Consider the following 15,894-nt stretch of genomic DNA (forward strand, 5'->3'; position numbering starts at 1 on the left):
GGTTAAATGAATTTGACCTTTTATCTGCTTGTCTCTGTGAGAAAACAGTAGGGCGGAAACGGATGCCAAGAACTAGTGGATAGTTTCTGGCCTCGTGAATATTGAGCACCATCTCATGAATATTGAGTGACTCATGAATATTGAGTGCCTCCCTGGCACTCCTCTCCAAGTCAGCGGACTGACGTTTAATTTCTTGTGTCAAACAAGCTGTCCGGCTCTCTACTCATTTCTGATTTTTTACAGACGGGTTCAATATTCTTAAATAATATTGCAAACACACACTGCAATGTGTCAGCTACCAGGCTGCTTGGTTTTTCGCAATATATGCCTTTCTTTTTCCTTAAACACAAGGGAAACTTTGAACATGATGGTTAGCAGAATTAATGAAGGAGGGTTTTGTAAGGTGAGTTGTATACTTAGTTCTTATTTAATCTTTAGCCGCTGGGACTAATGTTCAGTACACCCTTATATGCAAATCCCTTGTCATCCTCCTCACTCAGCACAGAACCTGAGGGTTTGCCCACATACCTCACTGCTGTTACACAGTAAGAAGAGCGACAGGTTGTAAAGTGGGTCTGTCAGTTAAGTTAAATCCACACGTTTTAAGTCGTTACTGCCTTCAGTCATTTCAGGTGTGTGCTGTGATTTTATTTCTCAGGGGGTTTCTTTCTGAATGCCCCAGAAAGCATATCAACACTTTTATTGGAATTGAAAAAGTGAGTCCGATCTTTCCTAACAGAAAAAGTCCACTGTGACTCACTGGCTTGACCAGGAGACTCACGTGACATCGGGGAGGACGCCGGCCATAAGCAGGACGGACTAACCCTGCAACTCCAAGGTTTGATGAAGATGCACTCAAAATAACAGTGTGACCAAAGCCTTTTGTTGGAAAATGTTGAATTGGCAAAAATCAACGACATTAACATTTTAATGTTCCAAATCCCCTCAGAATATATCAGCCTAAACAACGTACCACGGAGTGACAGACAGTCACGGATAAGTGACGGTCCCTTGATAAGTCCAGGTGAGGCCAGTCCTGTAAATGTCCCCCAAATTGAGGGTGACAGGAGAGCAAACACTCTCACAGTGAGCTAGTTTCCAGCCCTTCGAGGTGAAAACGTTTGAATGAAAGGCTCATTGAGTTGACAGTTGATGAAGCATTAAAGTAAGTTACAATTTTTTATTTCAGATCACCTCTGATTTGGGGGATACTACTTAGGAGTTCTAAAACTCTTCAGGGATATCCTGTAATATCCACCCTTCTCCGGTGTGCCTGCAGCACGTCCTGGATTCACGCCTGTCACAGAGACTGGTAACAGACACCTGGGTGGGGCAGTTGCTGCCCCCAACCCTGACGCCGGGCCGTGCGGCTGGAAAACGGCCCCTCGTCACAGAGAGATGAGCTTACCCAAAGATGTTGCGTTCATGTGTGAAAGATACCTACGTGTGTTTGTAACATGTTTATCTGGTTTCTGAAGTTGTGACCTGAGAGTGTCTGAGACACTGATGTAATCCAGAGACTACTAGAAACAGGTAAAGCCTTTGTCCAGGGGAAACGCCGGGAGATGGGTGTGGGGCATGGAAGATGGCGCCAGGTGCGGCGTGGTGAGAGGGGAGGGCTGGGGTTGGACGGTGGAAGATGGGGGTGGGTGGTGGAGGTACCCATCCATCTCTTCCTCATGTAGAGCCCGGCGAGCCCACGGCTCCGCCCTGCCGCACGTGGCACCACTGCTGCACAGGTCATGTGGTTGCGGCCGTGCTGGTCTCTGGGGTTTTTCCTGACCCCACCTTGAGGGGGTGGCTCTCATTTTCTCTGGGGGTTTCAGATGGTAAAGGCATCAGGGGAGTGAACACTCAGGTGGCAGGTGGCCCGACACGACAGAGTCTGAGGAGGGCTCAGAAGGCTCCAGTGTTGGGTGTGTGGTATTGGGGGGGGGGGGCGGGCAGAGAAAGGGGCTGGAAAACTCGAAGAGCATGTGGGGTGCAAGGGCACTGGGCTTGGGGACGGGAGGGGAGGAGGTATGGATTTATGGTGGTGACAGGGGATGTGCATCTTCGGGGTGTGGGACCGGGGCACATGGCAACCCTGGAGACCATGGCAGCCCGTGCCCTCTCCTGGTGCCCCAGGGCCTTTGCTCAGGCTCTGTCTGCAGAGAGGTTGGTCACCTCAAACCTGGGTGGCCTGTGCGCGCTGTCCACCAAACCCAATGATCCTGGGACCCCTGTCCCCAGGCTCATGCAGGTGTGTGGGCACCAACAGGTCTCTGGATGTGGCTGGCATGGGGCCCTCCCTGGGCTTCCCCCAGTCAGGGTCAGGGGGTGGGCATCTTCTCTTTCCCTTGGTTTCTTCAGCTTCACTATCATGTATGTAGATATAAATATATTTTTATTTATTTTCCTTTTATATATTGAGCTCACTGGATCTTCCAGGTATCTTTAAACTATCTGAAAAGTTCTCAGCCATTGTCTCTTGAAATACTGACTCTCTTCATTCCATCACTTCCTTCAAAAATATTATTATATGTATGGTTGATCCTCTATTTCTATCCTCTATGGTTTTATCATCTTCTTTTAAGTTTTCCATCTCCTTGTTTCTCTGGGTTGTGATCTGATGTAATTTCTTTGCATCCGTTTTTCAGCTCACTGTTTCTCTCCTCAGCTGCCCCTAATCTGTTGTTTAGCTATGGACCGTATGGTGACTGCTTTCCTTTGTTCTTAGGACTTTTGAACATCAGCTACCTGTTTGCCTTGGAAGTGTATTTGGTTGAAATTCTTTGAGTTTTTGACTTGATTTTTTTCTCAAAAATATTTGCATTTGCTTCTGTCCCCTGGGAGATGCCACCAATATGGGACCACTTTTGTTAACAATCAGCTTGAAATTGGGACCACACAGTTAGCGTGAGTTTAAATCCCCAGCTTCGCTGAGGTCCGTCTTCAGCTTATGAATTCTCTGGGGAGTTTTCGTTTTCCTCCGTCAACGTCAGGGCTGAGGCCGGAACATTTTTTGTGTCGTTCAACTCCTGTGTGCGGGTTTCCATTCATCACGTGAGGTCTCAGCTCTGTGAAGTGTCCTCGCCTGCCTTTCCCACCTTGGGAAGATCCCCGGCCTTGTTTCCCCTCTCCAGGGCTGTGTGCTGTCGGAGCCACTCGTGATCTTCAGGGCACTGGAGAAGCTCCGCATCTGAAGGCTGGTTTTGACCTCGTTGCTTCCTGGGAGTTCTCATTTTCCCGTTTAGTGCTTTGCAACTTCTGTGCTTCATTTTCATGATTAGATCAGTGATGTATTTTATGTGTTCTTTTCATTCAGCTACCCAATTATTTTCTTCAGAAGAGTCGTTTGGGGCGTCTAATCCACCATACATAAGAAACAGAAGTCCCACGGCTGTTCTTCACTTCCCCTGTTCCTTTGGTGTAGATGTGCCTCAGCCAGGGGTCCCTAGGAAACAGAGCCTGAGGCAAGGGTGAGAGAGAGTGAGGGACGGCAATGTGCTCAGTGCCCAGGGGGTCTCGCCGAACCCGCTGCTGCTTCAGGAGGAGCTGGAATAACCCAGTTCGGCAGCTGCATCCCCTGGGTGTGTAAGACTTCTCAGGACAGGCTGCTTGGAGAAAACAACCCTGGGGAGGCCCAAGGGAGGGAGTGGGAGGGGAATTGTGTCCGCCTGGCCCCTTCTTGGTGCCCACTCTCCACTGACCAACATTTGCCCCGCAAAATCCGCCGCCCCGTGTTGTGTCCCTGGGCTCATCACAGCCACTCCGGGTTCCACGTCTGTGCTGCAGAGCTGTGTCTCACTCAGGTCCAGCTGTGGCAGGAGGGGCGTGCGCTAGTCTGCCTGGCGGCCACGGTGGCTGAAAGGGAGCATGAGGAGCAGGAGGTGCAGGGGATTTGTGCTGATACCAGTCTGTGTGAACTGGCCCCTGTGCACTGCAAGGCCACAACTGCTGGACTGGGGCGTCCACATCGTTATAAGTCATTGATTTCTGGGTGATCTAAACCCTCACATTTTTGAGGCAGCACACACTGATTATGTTCCCAGCCCCCATGCCCCTACTTCCCTCGAAGTCTCCCACCCATCCTCCCCAGCCCTGGCCCTGACATCCAAGAATCAAGTCACATAAAGCTCTGGGTGGAGGTCATGGGGCAGAGGAGGGGTCATAGGCTCTGTCCCTTCAAGAGTCGGGGGCTCTCGGCACCCAGCCACAGCCTGTGGTCCGATGCTGGTCAGAGGAAGCAGTGGGAAGCTGGCTTTGGTGGCAGGCGTATGCCTGTCCCCAGTCCAGCACCATCTCGGCAGGTTTCCCTGACCCTGGCTTTCCCAGGGCAAAACTCAGGCCTCCACGGTGGCGCTCGGCAGTGTCCTCGGGCATCCCCTCCGTCCCCGCCTGTGAAAGGCCACAGGAACCCACGACACTCCTGCACAGACCCCTGTCCTTCACAACCCGATCACTAATGCCCTAAAACGTCCGGCAGTTGCTAGCAGGAGAAAGGGCACCCACACACTGCATTCATAACGCCTGTTGCTCAAAGAAGTCATACTGGATCGTGTAACCAGCGTCTGGTGGACATGAGCCAGCGTCTGGTGGACGTGAACTTGGGCAGCGTGGCCAGATGGTCACCCCTCCCCTGGCCTGGGAGGACCTTGTCCAGGTGAAGCAGTGTGACTTTCAGGTGTGTGTGCCAAAGTGGGGAGGGCAGGAGGGACAAACGGAGACGCTGGAACTGGAGCAAACCAGGCTCCTCCTCAGGCCCCACGTGCACCCGCTGACCCTCCATGCGGGGACATTTCTAGATGACAAGTCAGCGGGGTGAGGTGGGCCTCCTCGGTCCTGTCTGGCTGGCAAGCAGGAACTTTGGGGAAGTTAACCAACAGAGAAAACGCCTCGCAGCACTCAGTGGGCCTCGAGGTGGGTTAGTGCAGGGGAATCTGTTATCTAAGGGACTTGGGACGTGCCGTGGGCCCTAATGGTGGGGGTAATGGGGCGGCCAGGATGGCTGCGGCCCGCTTATTTCTCTCTGGAGCCAGAGTTAATTGTGTGACGCTGCAGGTGGCAGAGTTTCTGCCTTCCTGCTTTTTTTTTTCAGGCCGACATTGCGAGTTTGCCTTTCTCAAGTCCTCTCCCGCTCTGCGTGGGCAGGAGTTGGTCCCAGAGGCTGCTGAACTCTTGTGCCACACACGCCTCTAGGATGAGCCCTGTGGGGTCGTGGGGGCAGAGTCAGGGCCCTGGAGAGCCCTCGCCCCTCTAACTGCGTGAGGCTTTTTAGTGCTGAGAATTATCGCACAGAAGTATCACCACAAGTGACAATGGAATCATGGCATTAAGTTTTTCAACATAAGAAACCAGAAATATTGAAGAACAGGTGAAAAGTCAGCTCATTTTCCTAACCCACCCACGGGTTACACACTCTGACTCACGTTATAAAGGTGCTTGATCCTATTCTGACACGTTCCCTTTCCCTCTATTTCAAATCAAACACCTGTCTCTGCGCCTCGCGGTCCCATCACATCTCAACGCTGCCCGTCGAGGTGACGAGAGAAGTGCCTCGGTCTACCCAGCACCACCCCCTCTCCCACCCTGTTGGACCCTCTTTTTTATGTCGATAACGCTGCCACCACCGTGTGCGTGCCTTCGCTTTGGGCAAGATGTTTTCCTGAGCTGAGTCCCTGCCTGCAGGTCTGCTGGGTCACCTCTTCAGAACTTCAGCGGCATTTTAGCAAAACTGGCCACGACAATAATAGTAAGTACAATTTGCCAAGGGGTTGTGTTCAGGTCGGTTCAGAAGGAGTCAGGACTTTCGGGCCGCGCAGACATTTGCAAACGCTACCCCCACTCGGGCGGATCAGGGCTCCCACAGGAGGAGGAAACAGGTCCGTGTGGCTATTGAGCAGGACAGACGTCGCTCGTTGGGTCTGTCCCCTTAGTCACTGAGTAACCGTGATTTTTCCTTTTACCACAGTGGACTTGTGGAAAAGCTTAGCTTCAGGTGACTGATTATTTGTGATAATAACACCCACTCGCTGGCACTGGCTGAACTCTTTTCTAAGCTCCTGGCACCCCGGGAAAGCGCCTTCGTGGGTTCTCATCCTCATGGCAACTGGGAGGTTTAGAACCCGCGCTTGGAGACACACGCAGCCCCATTGTGCAGCTGGCACGCGGGGCTGGGGGGGTGTTGCCCGTCGGGGTGATGGCCACATTCCCTGGGCCCCATCCTGTGTGTCCAGCACTAGTGTCTTCATCAGGGAGCTGTGACGGACATCACCCCACACCCGGCAGGCAGGCGGGTGACTGGAGCCACTTTTCCACGATGTGCCGGCAACGCTGGAGCGGTGAGCGGGCCAGGCAGGAGCTCAGCCCTCCCCTCGGTGCCCCGGCCACCAGTGTGGCACTGAGAACACACACCACTGACGAGGGTGACCTTTGAAGACGGAAGGGCAGAACTCTGCTTGAAATCGTGTTTTGCTACATATTTAGGACAAAACCCCCAACCTGGTGTCACTGCCTCCTGTAGGGGAAGGTCCATGACTCCCCTTCTGGGTGAGAATCTGACACTGGGCAGTGGTCCAGCTCTGTCCCTCCAGAAACCATCAGGGACCCCTCATCCACTCGGGTCCCAGGTGTGGCCGGCAGCCTCCAGGCCGAGATCTGTGGCTTGGAGGGAGATGCCCGTGAATATGTGACCTGTGTGGCAAAAGGGACAGAGCAGATGTGAGTAGGCAAGCACCTGATCTGAAACAGGAGGCTGTCCTGGGTTTTCTGGGAGGGCCTGGTGGAGTCACCTGGGTCCCCAAGCGCAGAGGCAGGAGGGCAGGTGGAGCGTCAACACACGGAGGGACCCACGCACCGTTGCGGGCCTGGCAGATGTGAGAGCCACGTGGACCTCGTGACTAGGACTTCTGACCGACCGCAACTGTGCTGCTTAAAGCCCGACTTGTGGGAGGACCCACCGCACCCGGGGCCCCACCCTCATTGCGGGCCCTCTTCTGAAAGCCTGCCGTCCCCGTGCTGGGCTCATGGCGCCCTCCACGGAGGGACCTGGAGACTCACACGGGACAGGGCAGGACAGGCGCCCTGCTCTCGGCTGCCCCCGGCCTGGCGTTCAAGCAGCATCCCGCTCTACTTCAGGAAATCAGCTTAATCGTGTCTTTTACTCGGAAGCTTTGTCTGCTCACAAGTATGGTTTTCTCACACCCCTTTATATTGTTTGCTCATGCCTCCTTTTCCATGCTTTTTCTTCTTCCTTGCCTTTTCTTCTGTTTGATTTACACTTTTTTCCCTCATTCCACTGTCTGCCCTTCAAACTAGTTGGAGAGTTAGACTCTATTGCTATCATTTTGGGGGGGATCTAAATCTTTAATCGACTATTTACCTTAAAAGCTCTGAAGGTGTTCAGTCTCTTGATTCTTCCCTAATGTGCTGTGATGTTTTAGACCCTTAGCTCTGCTCACACCTGCCCGGGCCTGCCAGCTGTTGTTGTTATTGCTTAGAGTTTCTTTAATATCACTGTTGGTTGTGGTTTCCTTGCCTCTGTTTCTCTTTTTGCGTCTTTGCGATTATTTTCTGTCCTTAGTCTGTACAGAGCTCACCGCCTCCTGCAGTGAGACCCGCTCACGGGGCTCCTTTGCCTGGAAAAGTCGATACTGTGCTCTGGTTCTTGACCGAGGGTTCTGTTGGACAGAGGTCTGGGCCGACAGTCACTGGCTCCAGGTTTGTCACGGTCACTCCCACGTGCAGCCTCCGCAGCTGCGAGGGCCCCAGCCAGCATCCCGTGGGGGTGCTTCTGTGGATCATCAGCCAAGTCACCCCAACTTTCGGGGACCCGTAGGACCTCCTCTGTCATTGTGTTCCGGCAGTTTCCTGGTCACTCTCCAGGGTCTCTCGTGACTTAGGCTGCAGGACTTCCCTGGGCCTTCTGAATACTAGGATCGACATCTCCCCACCGCTCACACCTCCCCCAGCGTGACCCGCCCTGCGTGGCCTGGTGTCCCCTAGGACACCCACGGGAGAGAGGCGAGGCCCATGCCTTCTCTCCCCACGTTTCCTTCATCTTATCTCTGGTTTCCCTGTGCTCCCTGCCGGGGACTATCATCTCGTTTATCATTCAGTTCACCCACAGGTGTTTTGGGTATGTTGAATCTGCTGTCTGAATACTGCATTTCTAATTTCCATCGTTTTTTCATTTCTAGACGTTATATTTCATTTTTGATAGTATCTCGGCCCTTCGTCATACTTCAGTACCCTCTTTCATTTCTGTAAACATGTCAATCAATTACCTTCCATCCTGTTCCCATCATCTATTTATCTGCAGAGTGTGGTTCTGCCCGAGGTGTCTCTGCCAACTCTCGCACCTGTGCTCCGATCCTCGCCTGCCTGTGGATGCCGTGGTGTGAATTCACGCTCACTGGGTGGGAATTCTGAGAGGATCGGGGGTGGGTGGGCTCCTCCAGAGGGTCTGCCTGAGCTTTCGCCAGGACCCCAGGTGCTGCTGGGAATACTGTGTGTGTGTGTGCACGCACGCACGCTCGCACACGCACATACGTGTGCTTCAAACCCTAAACCCTTGTGAGGATGGCTTAGGGTTAGAGATTCGCGGGATGGGGTGGGGTGGAGCTTTTTCTTTTCCTTGCCCCTCAACCCAGAGCAAGGCTCACAGAACTACATTCCTATCCCTTTCTGGTGACCTGGCTCCCCGCCTGCAACTCATCCCAGGAAAGCCCAGGGCTTGGCCTTTAGGGTCAGAGCTGCGTCCTCCGTGACTCCTGCATGATTTGTACTTCTCTGTCATCTCTGGCCTCTGTATCTCCCGGTAACCTCTCCCAGGCACAGCCTGGGTCCGAGAGTCCCCAGACTATTTATTGGGTGTCTTCAGGTTTTAGCTGCTGTCTTGGACAGCTCCCTCCCGTGTCCTGCCCTTCCCAGGCCAGCCCCCGGTGCTCACAGTGGACCACAAACCGCTTTGCTGTCTTTCCAAGTCCACCTTCTTCTCCCCGGGCATGGGCCATGTCCCCAGCAAACAGCCGTCTCCTCTCTCGATGTCTTTCCCACTCTGCGTTCGTCCTGGCAGCAAAATAGCACTCGTTCTACAAACCACCATCTCCAGAGGCTTCTGAGTCCTTCTCTTAGTGCCACGTCACTGACACTGCATCACTCTCATCCTTGCTTGTTGGTCCTGGACACCCCCAGGAAGCTGAGGATCCTGGAGGGCAGTGGGGGGCGGGCACTCAAGCCCAGACCCTGGTCCAATCTGTGCCAGACACCATGGGACTTGGTGAGGGGACATGGTGCCTGCTTGCATTGGGGGTTACTGCTCTACCGGCTGCTGGCCACAGTGGGCTCACTGCCTCCTCCCGAAGGTAGGGTGATGGTGTCAGGGGCTCTCTCCTGCTCACTTGGGAGGAGAGGTGGACAACACCGTGGTGTTCACGTATTTGTCCGCTGTGCACAGAGCCGCGGCTGCCCAGGGCCCAGCCATGAGGGACTCGAAGCCGGCCTGGTTTGTCCTAAAAAGGCCTCTTAATAGAAATGAGAGGTTTAATTTGTCACAGGCCATTTCTCGCAGCATCAGCCTTCATTAGTCAGCTAATGTGGCCGCAGGAGCAATGGGACGGCCTGGGGAACAGATGGCGCCGGGAGCCAGCAGCATGGTGTGACTTCACAGCCACTCACCCCCCGGGACGTAGAAACCGGGTTACTGAGTCCGCAGACCGTCTGCTGACTTCTGGGGGTGCTGTGCCGGCCCTCCCTGGGGAACCCTGGCCCTCCTCCTTCTGGCAGTGGGCCCTCCTCTGCCCCCGCCCGAGGTTTCTCTCACATGCCTGCACATGTGGCCCAAACTCTGCTCCATAAGAGTGGCCTCTGCTCCATGGCTCCATGGCTGGGGCTCCTGTTGCCCCACCAGGACAGGGGACAGGGCACAGAATGAGCAAACCAAACAGCACCAGGCTGGCCAGGCTCGGGGCCAATTCTGACCGCACGGCAGTGAGAGGCTCCTGGGGACACCGAGAATGCAGGGGAGGGTGGACGCCACCACACTCCGCATGGTGAGGCCTGCAGGGCTGCCCGCTGTCACTCCTGCAGGGAAGGGCTCCTTTATCTCCAGGTCAGGCCCAGTGAACTTCAGCCTTATGTGTTTGTGGGGGAGGGACAGAGATGGTCACCTGGCTCAGGCCATAGGTCCCAGGTCCTGCTGGATGGCCAGCAGCAGCTCTGGGTTTATACAGTCTCCTCCACACCCCTCAACCCCAGCACTGGAGAAGAGGCTGGAGGCCAGCTGCCACCCCTTGGGTTTGGACCCCCGAAGTGCCCTGGGGCACAGCCACCTAGGATGCCCACATTTTTTCCACATTTTGTCATTGTTCTTGTCCAGCTAGTGAGCACAGTGTGTTAGGTGTCTACTGCTGCACACCCCAAAATTTAGGGATCAAGCCAGCATCTGTGGCCCAGGACCTGGGCATCAGGATCTGCCTCTGGGGTGTCCGCTTGGCCAGAGAAACTCATCTCGAGGGTCCCCAGGCAGGATCTGGTCCAGTTCTGTCAGTGGAGGTTGCTGGGGTCCAAGTCTTCACAGAAGTTGGACTGGGGACTCAGCTCCTTGTGAGCGGGTGACCTGCCTGCGCTCCTCCCCAGCTGGGCCTCTCCACAGGGCAGCTAAGGGGCAGCTGGCCAGGCTCAGCAGGGGAGCAAGCGGGAGAAAGGCGGAGGAAGAAAGGGAAAGGTAGGGGAACAGAGAGGCAGAGAGAGGTAGAGGTCTTTTGGAACCCAGTGTGGCAGAAATGTGTGCCACTTTAATGAGGTTCCGTTGTCAGCAGGAGCCCCAGCCCAGCCCAATCTCAAAAGCAGGGGACCATGGAGTGAGACGGCGGCACGAGGGACCATCAGGCCATGCAGAAGTAACTACAAAAGGGTGATGCCACCCTCCTAAGGGTTCCACCATGGAATGCACTGGGGGGAGGGGACAGTTCTTGTGAAGCCTCCTTGCTGCTGAGCCAGCTGGGCCACAGAGCAGTCACAGGTCATCTGAGGTCCTGCCTCACACAACATCAGTGACCTGGCCAGAGACCCAAAGCCCACATCTCTCCCACCAAACCCTGGTGGGCTGTGGCACAGACCTCTCCTGACCTTCCTCCCCGCTTAGAAGGGCCACCTGAGTCACAAACACACCAGGAAAGCTGACAGTTTCTCTTCTTTGGGGGCTTAAAGCAGTTGAAGTCATATCACTAAAAATAAAACTAATCTTTTTTAAAAATATATTTTATCGATTATGCTATTACAGTTGTCCTATTTTCCTCCCTTTATTCCCCTCCACCCTGCACTTCCCCTCCCACCCACATTCCCCTCCTTAGTTCATGTCCATGGGTCGTACATATAAGTTCTTTGGCTTCTACATTTCCTATACTATTCTTACCCTCCCCCTGTCTATTTTCTATCTACCATTTATGCTACTTATTCCCTGTACCTTTTCCCCCCTCTCTCCCCCTCCCACTCCCCCAATGATAACCCTCCATGTGATCTCCATTTCTGTGGTTCTGTTCCTGTTCTAGTTGTTTGCTTTGTTTGCTTTTGTTTTTGTTTTATTAGGTTCGGTTGTTGATAGTTTTGAGTTTGTTATCATTTTACTGTGCATATTTTTGATCTTCTTTTTCTTAGATAAGTCCCTTTAACATTTCATATAATAAGAGCTTGGTGATGATGAACTCCTTTAACTTGACCTTTTCTGGGAAGCACTTTATCTGCCCTTCCATTCTAAATGATAGTTTTGCTGGATACAGTAATCTTGGATGGAGGTCCTTGCCTTTCATAACTTTGAATACTTCTTTCCAGCCCCGTCTTGTCTGAAAGGTTTCTTTTGAGAAATCTGCTGATAATCTTATGGGAACTCCTTTGTAGGTAACTGTCTCCTTTTCTCTTGCTGCTTTTAAGATTCTCTCTTTATCTTTAATCTTAGGTAATGTAATTATGATGTGCCTTGGTGTGTTCCTCCTTAGGTCCAACCTCTTTGGGACTCTCTGGGCTTCCTGGACTTCCTGGAAGTCTATTTCCTCTGCCAGATTGGGGAAGTTCTCCATTATTTTTTCAAATAAGTTTTCCATTTCTTGCTCTTCCTCTTCTTCTTCTGGCACCCCTGTGATTTGGATATTGGAACATTTAAAGTTGTCCTGGAGGTTCCTAAGCCTCTCATTTTTTTGAATTCTTGTTTCTTCATTCTGTTCTGCTTGAATGTTTATTTCTTCCTTCTGCTCCAAATTGTTGATTTGAGTCCTGGTTTTCTTCCTTTCACTCACCGTTGGTTCCCTGTACATTTTCCTTTATTTCACTTAGCATAGCCTTCACTTTTTCCTCTAATTTGCGACCATACTCAACCAATTCTGTGAGCTTCTTGATTACCAGTGTTTTGAACTGTGCATCTCATAGGTTGTCTATCTCTTCTTTGCTTAATTGTATTTTTTCTGGAGCTTTGATCAGTTCTTTCATTTGGTCCATATTTTTTGGTCTTGGTGCACCTGTTACGTAGCAAGGGGCGGAGCCTTAGGTGTTCACCAGGGCGGGGCAACCACGTTGCTGCGTTGTGACGCTGTATGTGGGGGAGGGGTCTGAGAGGGAACAATGCCGCTTGTTCAGCTGTGGGTCCAGTCACTTCTCCTGCTCCATTTTGCAACCCACAAGCAAAATGGGCCCTTCTGGTGCTAATTCCCAGGTGAGTGGGTTTGGGTATGTTCTAGGACCCCCACAGGTGTTTTCAGTCAGAGGTTTTGAGGCTTTATTTCCCTGCACTGGGACCCTGGGTTGCACGGTCTGTCTTGGTCCCCAGTTGTTTCTCCCAGTTTTTCTGCACACAAATGTGGGACCGTCTGGTCCGCCAGCCGCCGCCTCGCTGTGAGTCCTCTCCACCTGGATGCCCATCTCCACCCCTCCTACCAGTCTGGATGAATGTTTCCTCTTTAACTCCTTGGATGTTGGACTTCCATACAGTTTGATTTTCTGTGAGTTCTGGTTGTTTTTTGGTTTTAAATTTGTTGTTGTCCTAGTTTTGGTTGTGGGAGGAGGCAGAGTATGTCTACCTACGCCTCCATCTTGGCCAGAAGTCTCCAAAACTAATCTTAAATAATCTGTGATGTTAGTGTAGGGAGTTGCATGAAATCGAATGCAGCTTCAGCAGCCTCGGGCAGGAGCCTGTGCGCAGGGAGTGAAGGCCGAGCCTAACCCCACGCTGGCTCTGCAGGACAGCGCCTGCACTTAGGCAGGGCTGTGCACTGCACAAGGGGGCCTAGAAAGGGGCTGGGGGGTCCAACTTGCCCACTGTGTGGGGCCGAGTCGGTCAGTAGGAAGGCCTGTTCTGATGCACAAGGCGCTGTTTTCTTTTTTTGTGTTACTTGCTCACTACTCACACTGTAAACACATCGTCAGAAATCAGGAAAGGAAAACAATGTCACCTGAGCAACGTCCCAATCAGTTAGATTTTTCTGTCCCTTATTTACTTGCAGGTGTTTGCATTTTTCCTCTAATGCGCTTAGTCTGGAGACGTGGAGATCCCGGTTGGAACTTGCTCCCGCCCCCATGCCTCCGCCAGCGCCCTCTGCTGCACTACCTGTAACTGCACGCAACGGCTGCGCACCAGCCTCGCACCTGCCCGCGTGCTCTGACCTCAGGCAGCTCCCATGGGCTGCAAAGCCACACCATGTGGGCTTGTTCACCCAGGCACACGGATTACTTATCTAACTTTAGTTCTCAGAGCCTCAGCTTTCCCAAACGAGAAAGCAAAGGAAATCACCTGTGTGCATGGGTAGGTGCAGGGAGAGGCAGTGGGTCCACCGATGCTGTGGGTTCCTGCTTCACTGACCCCGCAGGCTGGGTTCCAGGAGTGCGTTTCCAGGTGGAAAGGGCAGATGTCTCTGCAGTCTCGGGGGCCGTTGGTTCTGCAACACGGCAGTAATTGAGCCAGCCCTCCCTTCCTGCTGGTGATTTGCATGCCAGGGCTCTCACATTTCTCATAAGAGTGTCGAATGCCATGAAAGCGCTTGGGACACAAAACCGTTTCAGATCGCTCCCAGCCTGATGTCATCATGGACTGCTCTGGCGCTGGGGTGATTCCCACCGCAACTGGTCCTGAAGGTCTCCACTCTGGTTAGAGCCCGGATGTGCTTGTGTGGGCGGGGGGCGGAGGCATGGGAAGGGCTGCCAGAGTCCTCATACACGTGACGGGACACCACAAGTGAGCGCAGGGCCAAGTGCCACATCCTGAGGTGCAGAAATCAGCTGCTCAGGTGGGGGAGCTCCCCTCCCCTGCTCTCCTGTCTGGCCTGGGAAGGGACCTCACCCACACATGGGGACCAAGCTGACCCACAGACGGTGCCTAGGACATGTTTGGGGTCAGATATGGCTGACTCCTACTATCTGTCCAGACGGTGACACTCTCACCTGATGGACTTAGAGATGGGCCATGAGAGAGTGTCACTGTTGCTGAGGGTGTCCATCTTGTCACTGGGATGAGAGACCTTCCAGGACTGGGGGTCACCAGGAGACAGCAGAGCAAAGGGGAGCATGGATCTGATCCCAGCAATGCAGCTCATGTCCCCAGATCCAGCTGTGCCTGAAGGTGGATCAGCCTTGGCTTTTGAGCAGTGGGATTTGTGTGTGCTCAGTGACTGTTGAGCAGCTTGGTCAGGTTTCTGTTCTCTTGATTGACACATAGTTTTGAGAAGAGCTGGGTGTCCAAAACCAGAGAACCCATCACTGGAGAGGGCCCCAGGCACTGCTGCCCACAACCCCGGCTGTGTAGATGTCTGGCCTCCTCTTGGGCATCTTGAAGGCCGGGGACTCCATACTGCCACAGAGCTGTCACTTGGGAAGTAGTTCAGCCCCTGGTTCTTCCCCTAAATCGGTTGCTGTGGAGCTTCCAGAGGCCTCATGGGGTCAGCATGTGGACGGGAGCTCCCAGCCCAGCACCGTGTTCTTGTGCACACAGGGCGCTCCTCAGGGCCCAGGGCCGAGAGTTCCATCGTTGGCTCTCCGCGTGGTTGTACGGGAGGACTGAATGCCTCTGTCTTTCATGGCTGGTCACAGGGTGTCCAGAGTTAATTGGCTGTGTCACTGCCTCCATGCACGAGGACCTGATTTAATTAGAGAACAGCGAGGGCAGGAGGGTGGGGCTCACCTGAGCTAGGGGAACATTTATCTCTGAGGTCAGGCCCCCTCACTAGAGCTGCCGCCTTCTTTTGAGGTCACGGAATGACTAGAATATCAAACCCCCAAAGTGCAGGCTCTTCTCTGTGATGTCACTCCACCCAGCCAGCAGGTCCAAGGCCATCAGAGATGAGGCCTCCAAAGTCCCAACATCTGCATTCAATGGACCACTTTGTTTTTAAAAAGATTAAGTGGAAACGGCTGAAAATGGGTGATTGGTGGGTTTGTCAGAATCAGCGGGAGGCGGCGTTGCTGGGAGGGGGGGGTGTGCCACAGGGGAGGTGGGAAGGGCTCTGCCCCCTTGCCAAGGCTCCCTCCTCCTGGTGGGAGTCACAGTCTCCAAGTCCCCAGGAGAAGGGGTGAACTGAGGGGTTGTGGGCTAGAGTCTCATATGGCCCAGAGTCTCACGTGGCCCCTCAGTTTGCTCCAACCCCCAGCTCAGGAAACCACCCACTGTCAACCCGGACCTGGGGGCATCTGAGCCTCCTTGCCCTCCCCTCCCATAGCCTTTAGCAAAGGGAGTGGTTCAACTTGTCAAATGTCTCCCACCAGAGCTCAGCTTGGCCCAGACCCTGTGGGGACTCCTGGTGACCTTCCTGTCCCTTTCTGGCCCTACCCTTTGCTTCCTACCCAGCCCCCTTTCTGCTGGCCTGCAGATCCATAACCCACCTCCCTGCCCCACGAATCACTGCCTGGTCTGCTAGAACCTGCTTTCTGCTG

The sequence above is a fragment of the Desmodus rotundus genome, chromosome 2 (genome assembly GCF_022682495.2).
Source record: "Desmodus rotundus isolate HL8 chromosome 2, HLdesRot8A.1, whole genome shotgun sequence".
NCBI lineage: Eukaryota > Metazoa > Chordata > Mammalia > Chiroptera > Phyllostomidae > Desmodus > Desmodus rotundus.